The sequence below is a fragment of the Schistocerca gregaria genome, chromosome 11 (genome assembly GCF_023897955.1).
Source record: "Schistocerca gregaria isolate iqSchGreg1 chromosome 11, iqSchGreg1.2, whole genome shotgun sequence".
Classification (NCBI taxonomy): Eukaryota; Metazoa; Arthropoda; class Insecta; order Orthoptera; family Acrididae; genus Schistocerca; species Schistocerca gregaria.
In genome coordinates, this window is record NC_064930.1 from 113,535,790 (window position 1) to 113,555,525 (window position 19,736).

General features: G+C 47.2%; 1 protein-coding gene and 1 non-coding gene across 2 annotated transcripts in view; both read left to right on the forward strand.

The window, feature by feature from the left end:
- Positions 1-19,736, forward strand: part of LOC126295230 (uncharacterized) — a 2,305,622-nt gene that overhangs the window by 265,632 nt on the left and 2,020,254 nt on the right. The window lies entirely within an intron of this gene.
- On the forward strand, positions 12,964-13,038 carry Trnat-ugu (transfer RNA threonine (anticodon UGU)). Its single transcript has one exon. It is a non-coding gene; the product is annotated as a tRNA-Thr (tRNA).

Sequence of the window (19,736 nt, forward strand, 5' to 3'; positions counted from 1 at the left end):
GAAATGCGTACCATTACGTTTCCATTACGACGAACCTGGGTGCACGAATGGCAAAACGTCATTTTTTCTGATGAATCCACGTTCTGCTTACAGAATCATGATGGTCGCATCCGTGTTTGGGGACATTGCTGTGAACGCACATTGGAAGCGTGTTTTCGTCATCGTCATACTGGCGTATCACCCGGAGTGATGGTATGGGGTGCCATTGGTTATACCTCTCGGTAACATCTTGTTCGCATTGACGGCATTTTGAACAGTGGACGTTACATTTCAGATGCGTTACGACCTGTGGCTCTACCCGATCCCCGCGAAACCCTACATTTCAGCAGGATAATGCACGACCGCATGTTGCAGGTGCTGTACTGGCCTTTCTGGATGCAGAAAATGTTCGAGTGATGCGCTGGCCAGCACATTCTCCAGATCTCTCACCAGTTAAAAACGTCCGGTCAATGGTGGCCGAGCAACTGGCTCGTCACAATACGCCAGTCACTACTCTTGATGAACTGTGGTATCGTGTTGAAGCTGCACGGGCAGCTGTACCTGTACACGTCATCCAAGCTCTGTTTGACTCAATGCCCAGGCGTATCAAGGCCGTTATTACGGCCAGAGGTGGTTGTTCTGGGTACTGATTTCTCGGGATCTATGCACCCAAATTGCGTGAAAATGTAATCATATGTCAGTTCTAGTATATTTGTCCAATGACTACCGGTTTGTCATCTGCATTTGTTCTTGGTGTAGCGATTTTAATGGCCAGTTTCGTAAAAATAGATATTCAATAAATTAATAACTTATAATTCACTGAGTTTCATTTCAGTATATTCTCTGCGGCATACGGCACGCGCGGTTAACAACCATACGGCACTGCGGAGAGACTTTTTGAACTCCTCGTATTGAAGCGTACTGCCATGAAGAATAGGCGTATAGAATTCGTCATTTAAGGGGGAGAACCACAATTGTGATTTTTTTATTAGATGGCATTGTCTTGTATATGCTGTATAGTCAGTTTGAAGAAACCTTCTCAGAATTTGTACGGGACTTGATTATTTTTTATTACGGTAACAGTGAAAGTAGCTTTTTTGTGTCCGCCACTGGGTTAGACCCTGTTTGGAGAACTTGTCGCTTCCTTCGATACAGTATTCCGCCGCGCAGAGACAGCAGGACAGCAGCCAGAAGGCAGAGGAGGTCTCCGCCGTGGCCGGCAGACGGCGGTACAATGGGCGGAAGTCGTAAGGCGGCGGCGCTAATCGAACGGAGGGATCTGGGGCCCGGGCGCAGCCCCGCTATGCGCCGTGCTGCACGCGGCAGCGGCCCAGGCAAGGCGGGGCCAGGCCCTTCCTCGCGCCTCACGCGTGCGGCCGGCGTCCGTGTCCGGCACCGACTCACCTCCTCTGCCTCGGCGGCTTGTACTGGCGCTGCCTAACGTACCGGCAAGTGGAGTGAGCACCTAAACACCTGCAGGCACCGGCGGATGCTGGAGCGCGTCCGTTTTCTACACTCATGCTCCTTGTTGTTGGTGTTGTGGTCTTCAGTCCTCAGACTGCTTTGATGCAGCTCTCCATGCTACTCTCTCCTGTGCAAGCTCCGTCACCTCCCAGTACCTACTGCAGCCTACATCCTACTGAATCTGCGTAGTGTATTCATCTCTTGCTCTCCGTCTACGATATTTACCCTCCATACTGCCATCCAATATTAAATTGCTGATCCCTTGATGCCTCAGAACATGTCCTACCAACCGATCCCTTCTTCTAGTCAAGTAGTGCCACAAACTCCTCTTCTCCCAATTCTATTCAATACCTCCTCTAGTTATGTGATCTACCCATCTAATCTTCAACATTCTTCTGTAGCACCACCGTTCGGAAGCTTCTATTCTCTTCTTGCCCAAACTATTTATCGTCCACGTTTCACTTCAGTACATGGCTACACTCCACACAAATCCTTTCAGAAACGACTTCCTGACACTTAAACCAATACTCGATGTTAACAAATTTCTCTTCTTCAGAAACGCTTTCCTTCCCATCGCCAATCAACATTTTATATCATCTCTACTTCGACCATCATCGGTTACTTTGTTCCCCAAATAGCAAAATTCTTTTACTACTTTAAGCGTCTCATTTCCTAATCTAATTCCCACAGCATCACCCGACTTAATTCGACTACTTTCCATTATCCTAGTTTTGCTTTTGTTGATGTTCATCTTATATCCTCCTTTCAAGACACTGTCCATTCCGTTCAACTGCTCTTCCAACTCCTTTGCTGTCTGTGACAGAATTACAATGTCATCGGCGAACCTCAACGTCTTTATTTCTTCTCCATGGATTTTAATACCTATTCCGAATTTTTCTTTTGTTTCCTCCACTGCTTGCTCAATATACTGAATGAATAACTTCGGGTATAGGCTACAACACTGCCTCAATCCCTTCCCAATTACTGCTTCCCTTTCATGCCCCTCCACTCTTATAACTGACATCTGGTTTCTCTACAAATTGCAAATAGCCTTTCGATCCCTATATTTTACCCCTGCCACCTTCAGAATTTGAAAGACAGTATTCCAGTCAACATTGTCAAAAGCTTTCTCTAAGTCTACAAATGCTACAAACGTAGGTTTGCCCTTCCTTAATCTAGCTTCTAAGATCAGTCGTAGGGTCAGTATTGCCTCACGTGTTCCAACATTCCTACAAAATCCAAACTGATCTTCCCCGAGGTCGGCTTCTACCAGTTTTTCAATTCGTCTGTAAAGAATTCGCATTGGAATTTGGAGCTGTGACTTATTAAAATGATAGTTCGACTCATGCTCATAAATTAAGGATAACTGCAGTATGTGGTGCCACAGGACGTGGCACTACACAAACCTGGCGCTAATAGCATAGGCACAAAGGGAACACACACGACACAGATCTGTATGTCCACGGTATTGGTGATAAGTTGAGAAAACAGTCCCGAAACACGTGCTACAAAACGCCACTGTTTCCTGCGCATGAACCCTGACATCAATATGGGATATGATCACCATGCACACGTACACAGGCCACACAACGGGTTGGCATACTCTGGATCAGGTGGTCGAGCAGTTGCTGGGGTACAGCCTCCCATTCATGCACCAGTGCCTGTCGGAGCTCCTGAAGTGTCGTAGGGGTTTGAAGACGTGCAGTGCTGCGTCGACCGAGAGCATCCCAGACGTGCTCGATGGGGTTTAGGTCTGGAGAACAGGCAGGCCACTCCATTCGCCTGATATCTTCTGTTTCTGGGTACTCCTCCACGATGGCAGCTCGGTGCGGCCGTGTATCACCCATCAAGAGGAAGATGGGACCAACTGCACTCCTGAAAAGGCGGACATACTGGTGCAAAGTGGCGTCCCGATACACCTGACCTGTTACAGTTCCTCTATCAAAGACATACAGGGGTGAACGTGCACCAATCACAATCCTACCCCAAAGCATCAAACCACGACCTTCATAGAGGTCCCTTTCAAGGAAATTAAGGGGTCGGTATCTGGTTCCTGGTTCACGCCAGATGAAAACCCGGCGAGAATCACTGTTCAGACTATACTTGGACTCGTCCATGAACATAACTGGGACCACTGTTCCAATGACCATGTACTGTGTTCTTGACACCAGGCTTTACGGGCTCTCCTGTGACCAGGGGTCAGTGGAATGCACCTTGCAGGTCTCCGGGCGAATAAACCGTGTCCGTTCAGTCGTCTGTAGACTGTGTGTCTGGAGACAACTGTTCCAGTGGCTGTGGTAAGGTCCCGAGTGAGGCTACCTGCATTACTCCGTGGCCGTCTGCGGGCACTGATGGTGAGATATCGGTCTTCTTGCGGTGTTGTACACTGCGGTCGTCCCGTACTGTAGCGCCTGGACACGTTTCCTGTCTGCTGGAATCGTTGCCATAATCTTGAGATCACCCTATGTGGCACACGGAGGGCCCGTGCTACGACCTGCTGTGTTTGACCAGCCTCCAGTCGCCCTAGTATTCTACCCCTCATAACGTCATCAATACGTGTCCTTTGAGCCATTTTCATCACACAGTCACCATTAGCACCTCTGCACACTTACTCGCTGCACCGTACTCTGACATGCACCAACACACCTCTGCGTATGTGGACTGCTACCAGCGCCACCGTGCGACGACCGCAGGTCAAATGCACCGCACGGTCATACCCCGAGGTGATTTAAACCCGCTAACCGTCCACCGCGTTGTTTCACCATGCATCAGCATTATCCTTAATTTAAGATCGTGAGTGTAGATCATGGTCTGCGGACTCCTAAAGAGGCATAAAATCTATTCCGCCTTCAGGTTCCTGGCAAAAGATTGACACCAATGAGACCTGTGAAAGCCGATTAAGGTCTCGGAATGCCAGGCGTCCATGACATACTGGGTATATCGAAAACAACCATCCAATGTAAAAAAATCATAACTATTGTATTATATGAGATACGTGCGTGCACAACGTACTGTTCTAGGCGCTACAGTCTGGAACCGCGCGTCTGCTACGGTCACAGGTTCGAATCCTGCCTCGGCCATGGATATGTGATGTCCTTAGGTTAGTTAGGTTTAAGTAGTTCTAAGTTCTAGGGGACTGATGACCTCAGAAGAAGAGTCCCATAGTGCTCAGAGTCATTTGAACAACTTACTGTTCCAGAGAGCAACCTCTCGATTTCTGTGTGGTTTCCGCTAGGTAGCAGCAGTGTGTGCCCACATCAGTTCTACTAAAAATGGTGTCGGGACAAGACGAAGAGTTTTGTGTTCTACGTTTTGCGCAGTGCGGGTCAGTTATAACTATTCAAGCATGACTTTCGTACTAGGTAGGATGTGGATCCTCTTACAGAGCATAGAGCATCAGACATGGCACGAACAATTGCTAGAAACAGGTTGTTTTTTGCGTAAAGGCAAATCGCCGGGCCGTCCCCGAGTGTCTGAGACAGACGTCGAAGAACTCCGCCACAGTTTCACGAGCAGTCCGCAGAAATCCGTTCGCCGTGCAGCTCGACAGCTCATCGTGCGTCCTATGTCCGGCTGACATGTGTTGCGTTGACGTTTCCACTTGAAACCATACAAAATCCCGCTACTGGAAGCTCTTAGTAAAAGTGACAAACATAAACGTTTGGAGTTTTGTAATTTCTTTCTTGGCAAGACGGAGGAGGACACTTTTCTTGCACGCTTAGTGTTTAGTGACGAGGCAACATCCCATTTAAATGGAAAGGCGAACTGTGATAAAAAATGGTTCAAATGCCTCTAAGTGCTATGTGACTTAACATCAGTCCCATAGACTTAGAACTACTTAAACCTAACTAACCTAAGGACATCACACACATCCATGCCCGAGGCAGGATTCGAACCTGCGACCATAGCAGCAGCGCGGTTCCGGACTGAAGCGCCTAGAACCGCTTGGACACAGCGGCAGGCCATAACGTCCTACTCAATTCAATGCTGAAAAACTAGCACACAAGGAACAATGAAACTTCCGGCAGTTACACCGAAAACAGAGGCGTGTGCAGGGATGCCAACCGCGTTTCTCTCCAACACACGGCCTCAGCTCGTGGTCTAATGGCTATCGTTGCCGCCTCTGGATTACACGGGTTCCCCAGTTTGATTCCCGGCCGGGTTTGGGATTTTCTCTGGCCGGGGACTGGCTGTTCATGTGGTCCTCATCATTTCGTCATCATAATCATCATTTGTGTCAGTGGCTAGATTGGAAACTGAAAAAAATTGGACCGTGTAAAATTGAGACTTAGTACGGGCGCTGCTGACCGCGCAGTTGAGCTCGCACAAACCAAACATCATCGTCATCATCATCATCATCATCATCGTCATCTCCAACTCACCACTGGCAGGAAATTACGATTTTACCGAAACTTTTTGAGCAGTTCTACATATTGATCTTAAAGGACAATACATATTATTTTAGCAGGTTTTTTTTGTTGTTTTGGGATTACATTTTTACACTACTGCCGATTAAAATTGCTACACCACGAAGATGACGTGCTACAGACACGAAATTTAACAAACAGGAAGAAAATGCTGTGATATGCAAATGATTAGCCATTCAGAGCGTTCACACAAGGTTGGCGTTGGTAGCGACACCTACAACGTGCTGACATGAGGAAAGTTTCCAACCGATTTCTCATACACAAACAGCAGTTCACCGGCGTTGCCTGATCAAACGTTGTTGTGATGCCTCGTGCAAGGAGGAGAAATACGTACCATCTTGTTTCCAACTTTGATACAGATCGGATTCTAGGCTATAGCGATTGCGGTTTATCGTATCGCGACATTGGTCGACATAGAATGACTGTTAGCAGAATACGGAATCGGAGGGTTCAGGAGGGTAATACGGAACGCCGTGCTGGATCCCAGCGGCCTCTTATCACTAGCAGACGAGATGACAGGCATCTTATCCGCACGGCTGTAACGGATCGTGCAGCTACGTCTCAATCCTTGAGTCAACAGATGGGGACGTTTGCAAGACAACAACCATCTGCACGAACAGTTCGACGACGTTTGCAGCAGCACGGACTATGAGCTCGGAGAACGTGGGTGCGGTTACCCTTGACGCTGCATCACAGACAGGAGCCCCTGCGATGGTGTACTCGACCACGAACCTGGGTGCACGAATAGCAAAACTTCATTTTTTTCTCTTGAATCCAGGTTCTGTTTACAGCATCATGATGATCCCATTCGTGTTTGGCGACATCGCAGTGAACGCAGATTGGAAGCGTGTATTCGTCATCGCCATACTGGCGTATCACCCGGCGTGACGGTATGGGGTGCCATTGGTTACACGTCTGAGTCACCTCTTGCTCGCATTGACGGCACTTTGAACAGTGGAAGTTACATTTCAGATGTGTTACGACCCGTGGCTCTACCCTAGATTCGATCCCTGCGAAACGCTACATTTCATCAGGATAATGCACGACCACATGTTGCAGGTCCTGTACGGGCCTTTCTGGATACAGAAAATGTTCGACTGCTGCCCTGGCCAGCATATTCTCCAGATCTCTCACCAATTGAAAACGTCTGGTCAATGGTGGCCGAGCAACTGGCTCGTCACAATACTCCAGTCACTACTCTCGACGAACTGTGGTATCGTGTTGAAGCTGCAGGGGTAGCTGTACCTGTACACGCCATCTAAGCTCTGTTTGACTCAATGCCCAGGCGTATCAAGGCTGTTATTACGGCCAGAGGTGGTTGTTCTGGGTACTGATTTCTCAGGATCTATGCACCCAAATTGCGTGAAAATGTAATCACATGCCAGTTCCAGTATAATATATTTTTACAACGAATACCGTTTGTTCTTGGTGTAGGAATTTTAATGTCCAGTAGTGTAATGTAAGTTTTATTAAAAGTGCCAGACCTACGGGTGGGCGCCTAGCAGGAACATGTGGGTCTTCTGCAGAGGTCTGCTTTGGGCCTCCTCGTCCCACACGTCTCGATCTCGAATTACCGTTGCCGTCGGGGTTATAGGAAGTGTGACGCGGCCGGTCTGTCGAGTGGGGCGGAAGAGGTGGGGGGGGGGGGGAGGGGGGTAGTGACAGCCTACGATATTGAATTACGCGAGAGAGACAGAGGTACAAGACTGGGACAGATAGGGCTCCCGAGTTTTATAGCCGGTGTTCAGTGTATAGTGTTTCAGCAGCTTCCGACACGGATATCGATTTTGCCTCGCGAACCCTGAGGAGCGGAAACAGTATCGGGTGGTGTGGGGAGGGGTGGGGGGAGGAAAGGCTGAGGAATTCGAAGGGCGCTGGAGGGGAGGTGGCGGTGTGACCGACCGGTCCAGCAGCGGGCACGCTCGCGGGCCACCGGGGGCGATTGTTGTCGTGTGCTGCGCTGGCGAAGATGCGGACGTCGACGCCCCGCCTCGGTGCGTCAGGTGTGGCCGGCAGGGGGGAGGGAGGCGGCGATCAGCTCCAGGGGGACACCAGGTAAATGCGGCACACCTCTATGCTATGCCAACCTAGTCTTTCACTGCGACGGTCTCGCATTGAGGTCTGAACCCCGTCATTTCCTAACCGCCCACGTGTTCCTGCCCTATCCGCTGTTGTCTCCCGAGCCAATACAACACTGCACCACGAAGGGTGCTTTTTGGCATTCTTGCAGGTTATGGGCTGGTCATCGCGTAATGGGTTGTGGCTGGGGCCTACATGGCAGTCTTACATGGAGACTACTTTTCTCCACGACGGCCAACTTTTGCATATTCCGCTGCAAAATTAAGTTCCTAAAGGCCTCACTGAAGCACAGTAAACATCCAATATTCTGTTCCTGATTCTGATACGCTGAAAGGCCCAAATGCATACATGTTACAAAAATGGATGTCCCCATTGTTGTTGCTGTGGTCTTCAGTCCTGAGACTGGTTTGATGCAGCTCTCCACACTACTCTATCCTGTGCAAGCTTCTTCATCTCCCAGTACCTACTGCAGACTACATCCTTCTGAATCTGCTTACTGTATTCATCTCTTGGTCTCCCTCTACGATTTTTACCCTCCACGCTGCCCTCCAATACTAAATTGGTGATCCCTTGATGCCTCAGAACATGTCCTACCAGTCGATCCCTTCTAGTCAGGTTGTGCCACATACTCCTCTTCTCCCCAATCCTATTCAGTACATCCTCATTAGTTATGTGATCTAACCATCTAATCTTCAGCATTCTTCTGTAGCACTACATTTCGAAAGCTTCTATTCTCTTCTTGTCCAAACTAGTTATCGTCCATGTTTCACTTCCATACATGGCTACACTCCAAACAAATACTTTCTGAAATGACTTCCTGACACTTAAATCTATACTTGATGTTAACAAATTTCTCTTCTTCAGAAACGCTTTCCTTGCCATTGCTAGTCTACATTTTATATCCTCTCTACTTCGACCATCATCAGTTATTTCGCTCCCCAAATAGCGAAACTCCTTTACTACTTCAAGCATCTCACTTCCTAATCTAATTCCCTCAGCATCACCCTACTTAATTCGACTACTTTCATTATCCTCGTTATGCTTTTGTTGATGTTCATCTTATACCCTCCTTTCAAGACACTGTACCCATTATACGAGGGTATTTCGGAAAATAAAGATACACTGTACGCCAGAGGAACAGAAGAGTTCTGGCGAGCAAGTTGGCAACACTGATGTTAACCTTGAACCGTTAGCTTACTCCTGGCGGTCGTCCGGCAGCTGTCGGTTGCTTCTGGTTGTTTAAAATGGCTGCGGCGATTCAGAATCTTACTAACTGGATTATTTGTTATTTTTCGACATAATGACGCGCGTTATCCAAACATTTGTCAAATCGGTGCACAAGTTTTTGTACGCCACAGTCATAGAAGGTTGCTGCCTGTTGTCGGAACCACATTTCAACTTCATCTTTGATGTCTTCGCCGTCGCAGAATGATTTCCCACCAAGATGTGACTTCAGGTAACGGAAGACATGGAAGTCGGTGGGCGCAAGGTCGGGGCTGTATGGCGGATGGTCCAGTACGTCCCATTTGGATTGTTTGAGTAGTGTTTTGGTTCCGAGCGCTGTGTGAGGCCGAGCTTTGTCTTGAAGGAAGCGGACTGCACTTGTCAGCATTCCCCTACGTTTGTCTTGAATTGCCCTTCGAAGACGTTTCAAAGTCTGGAAATATGCAGCAGGTTTAATTGTCGTTCCAGGAGGCCTTGTCTGTCCCAAAAAACAGAAGCCACGATTTTCTTCGCTGAAATAGACGTTTTGCATCCCTCGGCTGTTGGAGAATTCGAATGGCGCCATTGCACTGATTGTTGCTTGGATTCTGGTGTATGGTAATAAACCCACGTCTCGTCACCTGTCACGATGTGATCAAGGAACTCGTCACCTGTTTCAGCATAGCGTGTGAGGATGTCGACTGCAAAGCTCATCATTTTCTTTTTGGGTTCTTCCCTTAACAGTTTTGGAACGCAGCGCGCACGAAATTTCCTGTACCCTAACTCGACAGTCACAACGTCATAAAGAGTAGTCATTGACACGTCCGGTATGACCTGATGCTAGTCTTTCAATATGAGACGTCTATTCGCACGAATTGCTTCCTCTGTTCTCCGAAGAATGGCATGAGAGATCACAAATGGCCGGGTTTGGGTTCTGGTTGTTTGGGGGAAGAGAGCAAACAGCGAGGTCATTGGTCTCATAGGATTTGGGAAGGATGGGGAAGGAAGTCGGCTGTGCCCTCTCAAAGGAACCATCCCAGCATTTGCCTGGACCGATTTAGGGAAATCACACAAAACCTAAATCAGGATGGCCGGACGTGGGATTGAACCGTCGTCCTCCCGATTACGAGTCCAGTGTGCTACCACTGCGCCACCTCGCTCGTCACAAATGGCCGACCTGTCCTTTGTTCTTCACCAACATCGGTCCTACATTCACAGAAATGACAACACCATTTCGTTACATTTTGTCGATTCATAATGTTCCCATAAAGAGAAACAATTTCTTTGTAAATATCCGCTGGTCGCTGCCCTTTTGCGTGAAGGAAACGAATGACGCAGCGCACTTCGCATTTGGCGGGATTCTGAATCGGCGCAGCCATTTTAAACAACCAGAAGCAACCGACAGCTGCCGAACGACCGCCAGGAGAAAGCTAGCGGTTGAAGGTTAACAGCAGTGTTGCCAACTTACTCTTCTGTTCCTCTGGCGTACGGAGTATCTTTACTTTCCGAAATACCCTCGTATAATGGGTACATCGATTTTTGTAGCTGGCCATTGTGCCCGAGCGGTTCTAGGCACTACACTCTGGAACCGCGCAATTGCTACAGTTGCAGGTTAGAATCCTGCCTTGGGCACAGGTGTGTGTGATGTCCTTAGGTTAGTTAGGTTCAAGTAGTTCTAAGTTCTAGGGGACTGATGACCTCAGAAGTTAAGTCCCATGGTGCTCAGAGCCACTTGAACCATTGAACCATTTTTGTAATATGTATTCATTTGGGCCTTTCAGCGTTTCAGAATCAGGAACAGAATGTTGGATGTTTGCGGTGCTTTTGTGAGGCCTTTAAGAACTTATTTTGCAGCGGATATTTCAAAAGTTGGCCGTTGTGGAGAAAAGTAGTCTCCATGTAAGACTGCCATGTAGGCCCCAGCCACAACCCATTTAGGAAGATTACGCGATCACCAGCCCATAACCTCCAAGCATGCGAAAAACCACCGTTCCTGGGGCAGTGTTATATTGGCTATTCTTCACCGAAAGTGACGGACAGAAACGGTCATATATTGCACAAACACGGCGTAAAGACAATTTTCAAACCGACAAGGAAGATCAAAGAGTGTCTTAGATCGGCAAAGGAGAACAGGGACCCACTTGCAATGTCGGCAATATACCGTATACCGTGCGCATGCGGGAAAGTTTAAGTCGGAGTCACTGGACGATGCATTAACACCAGGATCAAAGAGCATAAGCGACATTGCAGGTTGGAGGAGGTGGAGAAATCGGCCGTGGCAGAGCACGCGCTGAGTGAGACCGACCACGTGATAAAATTCGCAGACACGGAAGTTCTGGCTGTAGAGAAGCACTATCACACGCGCTTGTTCAGAGGAGCTGTAGAAATAAAGAGGAAAGCCTTAAACCGATCCTGGCTTCCAGTACTGCAGCGAACGACCGTCGCAGGTAGCGAGAGGAGAACCGCAACGGAAATCACCGCGCAGAAGCCCTCGGACGTTGGCGCGCCAGGTACATATAGTCTGCGGCCGCGAGCTCAGCTCCAGTTCACCACCGGCAATGGAGGGTGAAGCTTCGACAATGCCAGACACTCGTGCTGGAAAAACGTCAGTAAAATCATTAGACGAACGTCGGCCGAAGAATCCGAGACACAAGCCAATAGGCAGTTTGTCAACAAGTGTCCACGAGAGCCTTAACAATTTTGTATGAACTGATTACTTTTACATATCAATAGCAGCAATGGTTCTATCAGGCATTAACCCATGCTGAAACACTCATATTAGTACGTGATGTAGCCTCAGCAGATGACAGTTCAGGCGCTGACTATGGCATCCAGTCGATCGTGCAGCCGGCGATCACTGTTCTGGGTTGCGTCATGCCACCTGTTCAGGTAGTTCTGTAAGAGTTGTCAATTGATGAGTGACACGGGTCACTTCCTGTGCCATCGTATACCACACGTGCTCGATTGGAGATATGTGCAGAGATCGCGTTGGTCTGGGACGTTGCTGTACGTTTGCTGAGCACACTGAGTTTCACGGGCAGTGTGTGGACGAGCGTTATCCTGTTGGAGCAACACATCAGTTTCCTAATGTAGCCTCAACAGATGACAGTACAGGCGCTGACTATGGCATCCAGTCGATCGTGCAGCTGGCGAACACTGTTCTGCGTTGCGTTGTGCCACCTGTTCACGTAGTTCTGTAAGAGTTGTCAATTGATGAGTGACACGGGTCACTTCTTGTGCCATCGTATACCACACGTGCTCGATAGGAGATACGTGCAGAGATCGCGTTGGTCAGGGACGTTGCTGTACGTCTTGCTGAGTTTCACGGGCAGTGTGTGGACGAGCGTTATCATGTTGGAGCAACACATCACTTTCCTGTTGCAAGAGCAGCAGGAGAACAGGTCTGTCAACATGCTGCATTTGAGCCGTGTGCGGCTCGCGTTCTTGCCGTTCGTAACTTGGCGTCTTTTGATAGTGGTAAAGGCGTCTCGTTTCCTTCTCGTGTTAATGGCGCCATTGAGTTTGGTAGTATTGTTTGTCCGCGAGTCGCAGCAGCAGCAGTTATCGGCAGGCAGTTCTGTGGTACTGTCTTTGGTGCAAATGATGACTAACTGAGAACCTCACCTGCCGACAGGTGTTGTTGATATACCTCGATGTGGACAGCTGAAAATGTGTGCCCCGACCTGGACTCCAGTGGGTGGGCAAATATCTATAAGGAACATTACATATGTAGAATTGTGGACAGTTGGGAATGTGAGTCTCACAGGAAGCGTGCAAGGGATAAGTCCCTGCAGTCGCGCTATTCATCTGTGCCCTCGATGGCTCAGATGGACAGAGCGTCTGCCATGTAAGCAGGAGATCCCGGGTTCGAGTCCCGGTCGGGGCACACATTTTCAGCTGCCCACATCGAGTTATAGCAACAACACCTGTCGGCAGCTGAGGTTTTCAGTCATCATTTATTCTAGGTAAAAGCTGCACGGTCGTCAACAGTAACTGTTCTTTCGAGAACAAGTTACTGTCTTCGTATACATGTCTTTGGCGCAACCGCTTGTATTTGCGGGCCGTCGTGTGTGTCAGCCAGTTGGGCTTCGGACGGAGCAGCGAGGTGGTCTGCAGCGCGAGGGCAGGCCGGGACCGCTGGAGGCGTGCGGGCACTGTCGGAGCGAGGGGCTGTAGCCGGCGACCGAACCCAGGACCTTCGAAGAACGCGAAATCCCGAAGGTTGGCTAACATTTACAGACGCGCGAAATTTGGCACGGACTTCAGTGCGAGATGCCTTTAATAGGTTCCACAACGAAACGTCTCGAAATTTGGTAGAAAATCCGAAGAAATTCTGGTCGTATGTAAAGTACACAAGCGGCAACACGCAGTCAATGCCATCGCTGCGCAGTGTCGATGGTACTGTTACCGACGACTGTGCCGCTAAAGTGGAGTTATTGAACGCAGTTTTCCGAAATTCCTTCACCAGGGAAGACGAATGGAATATTCCAGAATTTGAAACACGAACAGCTGCTAGCGTGATTTTCTTAGAAGCAGATACCTTAAGGGTTGCGAAGCAATGCAAATCGCTTGATACGGCTAAGTGTTCAGGTCGAGATTGTATACCAAGTAGGTTCCTTTCAGATTACGCTGATAAAATAGCTCAGTACTTAGCAATCATATACAACCGCTCGCTCATCGATAGATCTGTACCTACAGATAGGAAAATTGCACAGGTCGCACCAGTGTTTAAGAAGGGTAGTAGGAGTAATCCATCGAACTACAGTCCTATATCATTGACTTCGGTTTGCAGTAGGGTTTTGGAGCATATATTGGATTCAGACATTATGAATCACCTTGAAGGGAACGATCTATTGACATGTAATCAGCATGGCTTCAGAAAACATCGCTCTTGAGCAGTGCAACTAGCTCTTTATTCGCACGAAGTAATGACCGCTATCGACAGGGGATCTCAAGTTGATTCCGTATTTCTAGATTTCCGGAAAGCTTTTGACACCGTTCCTCACAAGCGACTTCTAATCGAGCTGCGGGCATACGGGGTATCGTCTCAGTTGTGCGACTGGATTCGTGATTTCCTGTCAGGAAGGTCGCAGTTCGTAGTAATAGACGGCAAATCATCTAGTAAAACTGAAGTGATATCAGGTGTTCCCCAGGGAAGCGTCGCGGGACCTCTGCTGTTCCTGATCTATATAAATGACCTGGGTGACAATCTGAGCAGTTCTCTTAGGTTGTTCGCAGATGATGCTGTAATTTACCGTCTAGTAAGGTCATCCGAAGACCAGTATCAGTTGCAAAGCGATTTAGAAAAGATTGCTGTAAGCCGTGGCAGGTGGCAGTAGACGCTAAATAACGAAAAGTGTGAGGTGATCCACACGAGTTCCAAAAGAAATCCGCTGGAATTCGGTTACTCGATAAATAGTACAATTCTCGAGGCTGTCAATTCAACTAAGTACCTGGGTGTTAAAATTACGAACAACTTCAGGAAAGACTACATAGATAATATTGTGGGGAAAGCGAGCCAAAGGTTGCGTTTCATTGGCAGGACACTTGGAAGATGCAACAAGTCCACTAAAGAGACAGCTTACACTACACTCGTTCGTCCTCTGTTAGAATATTGCTGCGCGGTGTGGGATCCTTACTGGGTGGCATTGACGGAGGACATCGAAAGGGTGCAAAAAAGGTTAGCTCGTTTTGTAGGGGAGAGAGTGTGGCAGATATGATAGGTGAGTTCGGATGGAAGTCATTAAAGCAAATACTTTTTCGTCGCGCCGAGATCTATTAACGAAATTTCAGTCACCAACTTTCTCTTCTGAATGCGAAAATATTTTGTTGAGCCGAACGTACATAGGTAGGAATGATTATCAAAATAAAATAAGTGAAATCAGAGCTCGAACAGAAAGGTTTAGGTGTTCGTTTTTCCCGCGCGCTGTTCGGGAGTGGAATGGTAGAGAGATAGTATGATTGTCGTTCGATGAACCCTCTGGCAAGCTCTTAAATGTGAACTGCAGAGTAGTCATGTAGATGTAGAAGTTGAGCGAACCGTGTCCAGGAGGGAAGCCTCAACTGTTTGAGACCTCGTTGTGTTGCTGCTCGTGGGGTCGGTGAGACCACCCTCAACAAGCGGGGTCTGTCAGGTTGGCAGAAGATATTAGCCGCCTTCCACTGCTGGATATCAGTTTGAATCTGGTGTTGTTATCGGTGAAGTGCAACCGGCGGTGTCTTACTGCCCAGTAGCCGCAAACGCCCCAGTTAACTGCCGTGGACGTTATCGTAATTTGCGGCAGTGTACTTTTCCTCGTCTTTCTGATGCTGCCCGGCGTGGCATGTAATTTGACGGTTTCCTGGATTCGGGTATGGATAAAATTGCTTTCCTAGTCTTCCTTGGTTATAGTGGTTCCTTCTGCCTTTTGGAGTTTTAAACACCAGATTCTGGAGATGCAGTGCTTTCTGTCACTTTGCTCTCACCTGAATTATTCCATCGCTGTACTTGTTATCTGGCGTTAAATGGATTGGTAAGAGGGTCGATCAGTGTTAAACCCTAGGACGCCTAAGGGGGGCGGGGGGTTCGTTGACCCACAATTTTTTTTATGTCCCTTGATTTTGTCCAAGTAACTTTCATACTACATGTTCCCTTTGAGTTATTGTTCGTTGGCTATTTTATGAAACGTGTCAATATATTTTATAGAAAACTCCTGCTTTGAAAGAAAAAATAAACTTATTATGGGTCCAACAAGCCCCCCCCCCCCCTCTTAGGCTTCCATGCTATAGAAAACTTCCCTTAGTAGGATTTCGTATTTCTCATCTCTACAACAGTGCAAGTTAGTTTATTGTTGGTTGGTATTCTTGATATTTACAACAATCGGTTGACCTCCAGACGAAGTAATTGTTCATGTCAGTCAGCTGTTATTTATCTTGTAAACTTGCAGTGAGTTAGTGCAGTTCGCAACACACATGCTCCAGTAACTTTGGTGTCCTACACAGCAAAAACGAAACCAAGTAAAAGCTTACTGACGTTGTCAACAATGCACCAAGATAAAGGCACTGTTGAAGGAGAGAAGACTAAAACCGAGATAAATGCATATTATAATTCCACTAAAGGTGGAATTGATACCATTGATAAAATGACGCGTATGAACACCTACAAGAGGGGAACAAAGAGATGGACTCTATCTGTATTTTACTCTCTCATCGATATATGTGCTATCAATGCAACCACCATATTCATCCAGCAACATCCAAGATGGAATGAAAAGAAACACAACAAACGGAAACTTGATCTTCTGCAAGCTGGGATGGAACTAGTGAAATTGCAGGTAGAAGAAAGAAGTGCCAATGCAAGAGGGTTATCTAACCAAATTGTTCAATCACTTGAGACTATTCAACAAAAGAAAATCAAAGAAGTGACAACAGAAGCACGTCAGCCTCCTGCAGGGAAAGGTCGGTGCCGTATTTGTGTAAGAGAAGCTAAAACAAAGAATCAGAAGTACAACAATCTAAGTATTATGGACTGTGTCATTAGGATGTGTTTAACACACATTCAGAAAAAATTGTGAAGTGTGTCTCTTGCCTTGAAGTTGAGGACTCAGTCTATTGTATATGAACACATCTGTATTTTGTATTGTAATATGTCAATGTTTTATTCACTCAATCCAATATTTATAACAATTAACGACATTTATAAACCGATGCCTTAGTTAAAATATATAAACCATTTTGAAAGTTGTAATTTTTCATCAGTAAACTTATTTAATACCTGTGGGCTCGCCGAACCCCCCCCCCCCCTTTAGGCAACCAAGTTAGAAGAAAAGGCTTGGGCGTCCTGGGGTTAAACCGACTCCAGTTTGAGTTGCCCTCCTTAGGTGAACATTGCTCTTGGCTGCCAGTCTCGCCGCTTCCACAGCTGTAGTGACTTTTCCTCAGGTCGACCTGTGGAGCACTGTCTGTGGATCACTCCGTCCTACTTAGTCAAGTTGTCATAGTTGTTTAAAGTTTACCTTGATGTTTTAAAGTGTAATTGCCTTCCTCACATGTGACTCAGGCCTTCAGTCGTTAATTGTTTGTAACATTGCTTGTGGCCTTCAGCTGACAAATAATTTTCAATTCTGTTACAGTTTATTCAGATTGTTGAAAAAAGGTTTTAGTATTTTTAATGTGTAATTGCCTATCTTATCCGTAATTCAGACCTTCAGCTGTTGAGTATTCTGAAGTTACTTGTGGCCTTCAGCGGAGAAATAATTTTGAATCCCTTCTTAGTAAGGCCTTCAGGTTCAGTGTGGTAAATTCATTTAAAATGATTGATGAAAATTATTTCCTCAAATAAAGTGTGTGTGTTTGCTGTAGCCATCGGTAGCTGATAATGGCCCCATCCACAGTCGTTGCCTTATCCTGCCCTTCCCTGATTACCAGGTCTCAGCACGTACTGACCAATGGTTAGTGTCCCCTCCAGAAACACCAAAGGTGAATGAGAGCTGTAGCTTACTCGTACTGCAACCCAGACCATAACACCTGCAGTGGGACCAGAGCATCTTGGACGAACACACTCTACGAGGCAGTGTTCATCAGGTCTGCACCGTTCGCGCGGACGACCGTCACATCTGCGCAGGCAGAATCTGCTTTCGTCGCTGAAGACCTCGGCGCGCCATTCCACGGCACCAGGCGAGCAGCGCACGTCGATGCTGCAGCGCGAGAGGAAGGCAGGCGGGCCAGACGTGTGCGTGTGCGTGCCAGTAGTCCCACAGCTAATAACAGGTGGTGTCGTGGCAGCTGTACGATGTGCCACTACTGCCCTTCCAGTACGACGATCCTGGTGGACTTCTCTGATGCGTGGGCGTCCAGAACGTGGTCTACGTGTGTGAGAATGTTCACGTGACACCAGCTTCGTTGCACCAGTGGCACGGCACGCCCAGCTCGTGTGGCACTTCTCCGAAAGGATTTTTACAGTGCGTATGTTAAACGGCAAGTATATAAGTGGGTCGCTTCTGTGTGCTGTGTAGCACTTTGCTTTGCATCTCTGACTGCACTTTCTTAGTAAGAGACTCTGTGGCTGGTTGGACTCGTTGTTGGAAGTTAATCGCCAGCATTGTTGGGCAGTCGCCAGCGTGATGGAGGTACTGTGTGGTAGAGTTGGGCAACACAATTCTTTTTCCCGATTCGATTCCTACGATTCAATCTCACATTGCGAATCGATTCCTACCATTCGTTCACGATTCATTATAGTGTGCGATGGCCCGATTCTTACGGAATGCAAAAACTTTTACGTCTTACTCCCAGATGGCAGGACATGACTCAAACTGTCAATGGGGTTAGAATCGAACTGTGTCATGATAAGATATGCCAGAAATAGTTTATTTATGAGTAAACACACATATGACGTTAGAAGTGTGATTCTCGATTTATACCTGTAATGCCTTAATTGATGAAAGGTCACGTTTGATTTGATTGCATCTATTGTTTGCTTTCAGTATGCCAGGAAAGAGGAGTCGATTTGCGCGAAAGGTGGTGCAAAATTACGTGGTAGGCCAGTTTGGTTGTGTGGCTTGAGCGTATCTAACCACAGACGTGTTTTATAGTAACAAAGTATAGCAGTGAGGCACACGTGGTATGGCTCATATCATCCTATGTTTTTCTGCGCTAAGATGTCTTTCCAAGTACACATCACCCTTGTTATTCATAACGCAGCTCACAGCCCTCCCACACAGCAAATTTAGCTTAACTTTCATTTCTTCTAAATACAAAGTATAGGTATTTTGCTTTTAATTTGTCTGAGAACTTGCCGCTGTCACTACTATTTACGCGAGAAGACGACACCACCAAGTGTCAGCTTGGTTTTCGCGAGTAATGTTACGGCCCACGAACTTCATTTGTTCGTTCCGAGCTTCCTTTGTTCACACGCATCCTCCACGTGACTGCCATCTGGCGGTCGTAATCATTCGGCACGACTCGGCATGATTCGGAAGTTGCCTTCGAAGCATAGCGTACTAAGAATCGATGAATCGTTCGAACCTGGAATCGTCACGACTTGGAAACACGCAATCGTTCTTACGATTCTTTTGAACGACGATTCGTCCGTATCACGATTGGATTCTTACGATTCTTTATTTAGAGTCGTTCAAATGAACGACTCATTCACGAATCGCCGCAGCTCTACTGTGTGGCAGTTGGAGGTGAACAGCCAGCAGTGATGGATGTTAAATCTGAGAAGTTAGCATTGATGGAAGGTAGAGGTCTGAAGTAGCGTAGGCTAATGATCTGTTCATGTTCGACTTGGAGACTGAATATTACTCACGATTACATACCTTTATACCAGATGTCAGTGACGATTGATATCCGTGTCTGAACTGGATGTCACATTATTAAGGTAAAAAAATACATTATTTGATTTGCATCAAAATCCTTTGCTGACTACATGCCTATTAGTAGTTAGTGACTTCAGTAGTTAGAATGTTTTATTTAGCTGGCGGTATTGACACTCCCTGTATTGCAGTAGTTCGCGTAAAGAATATTTTTTGTGAGGTAAGTGCTTAATGAAATGTATAGGTTATTGTTAGGATTTCTTTTTAGTCAGGACCATTCTTTTGGAAAAGA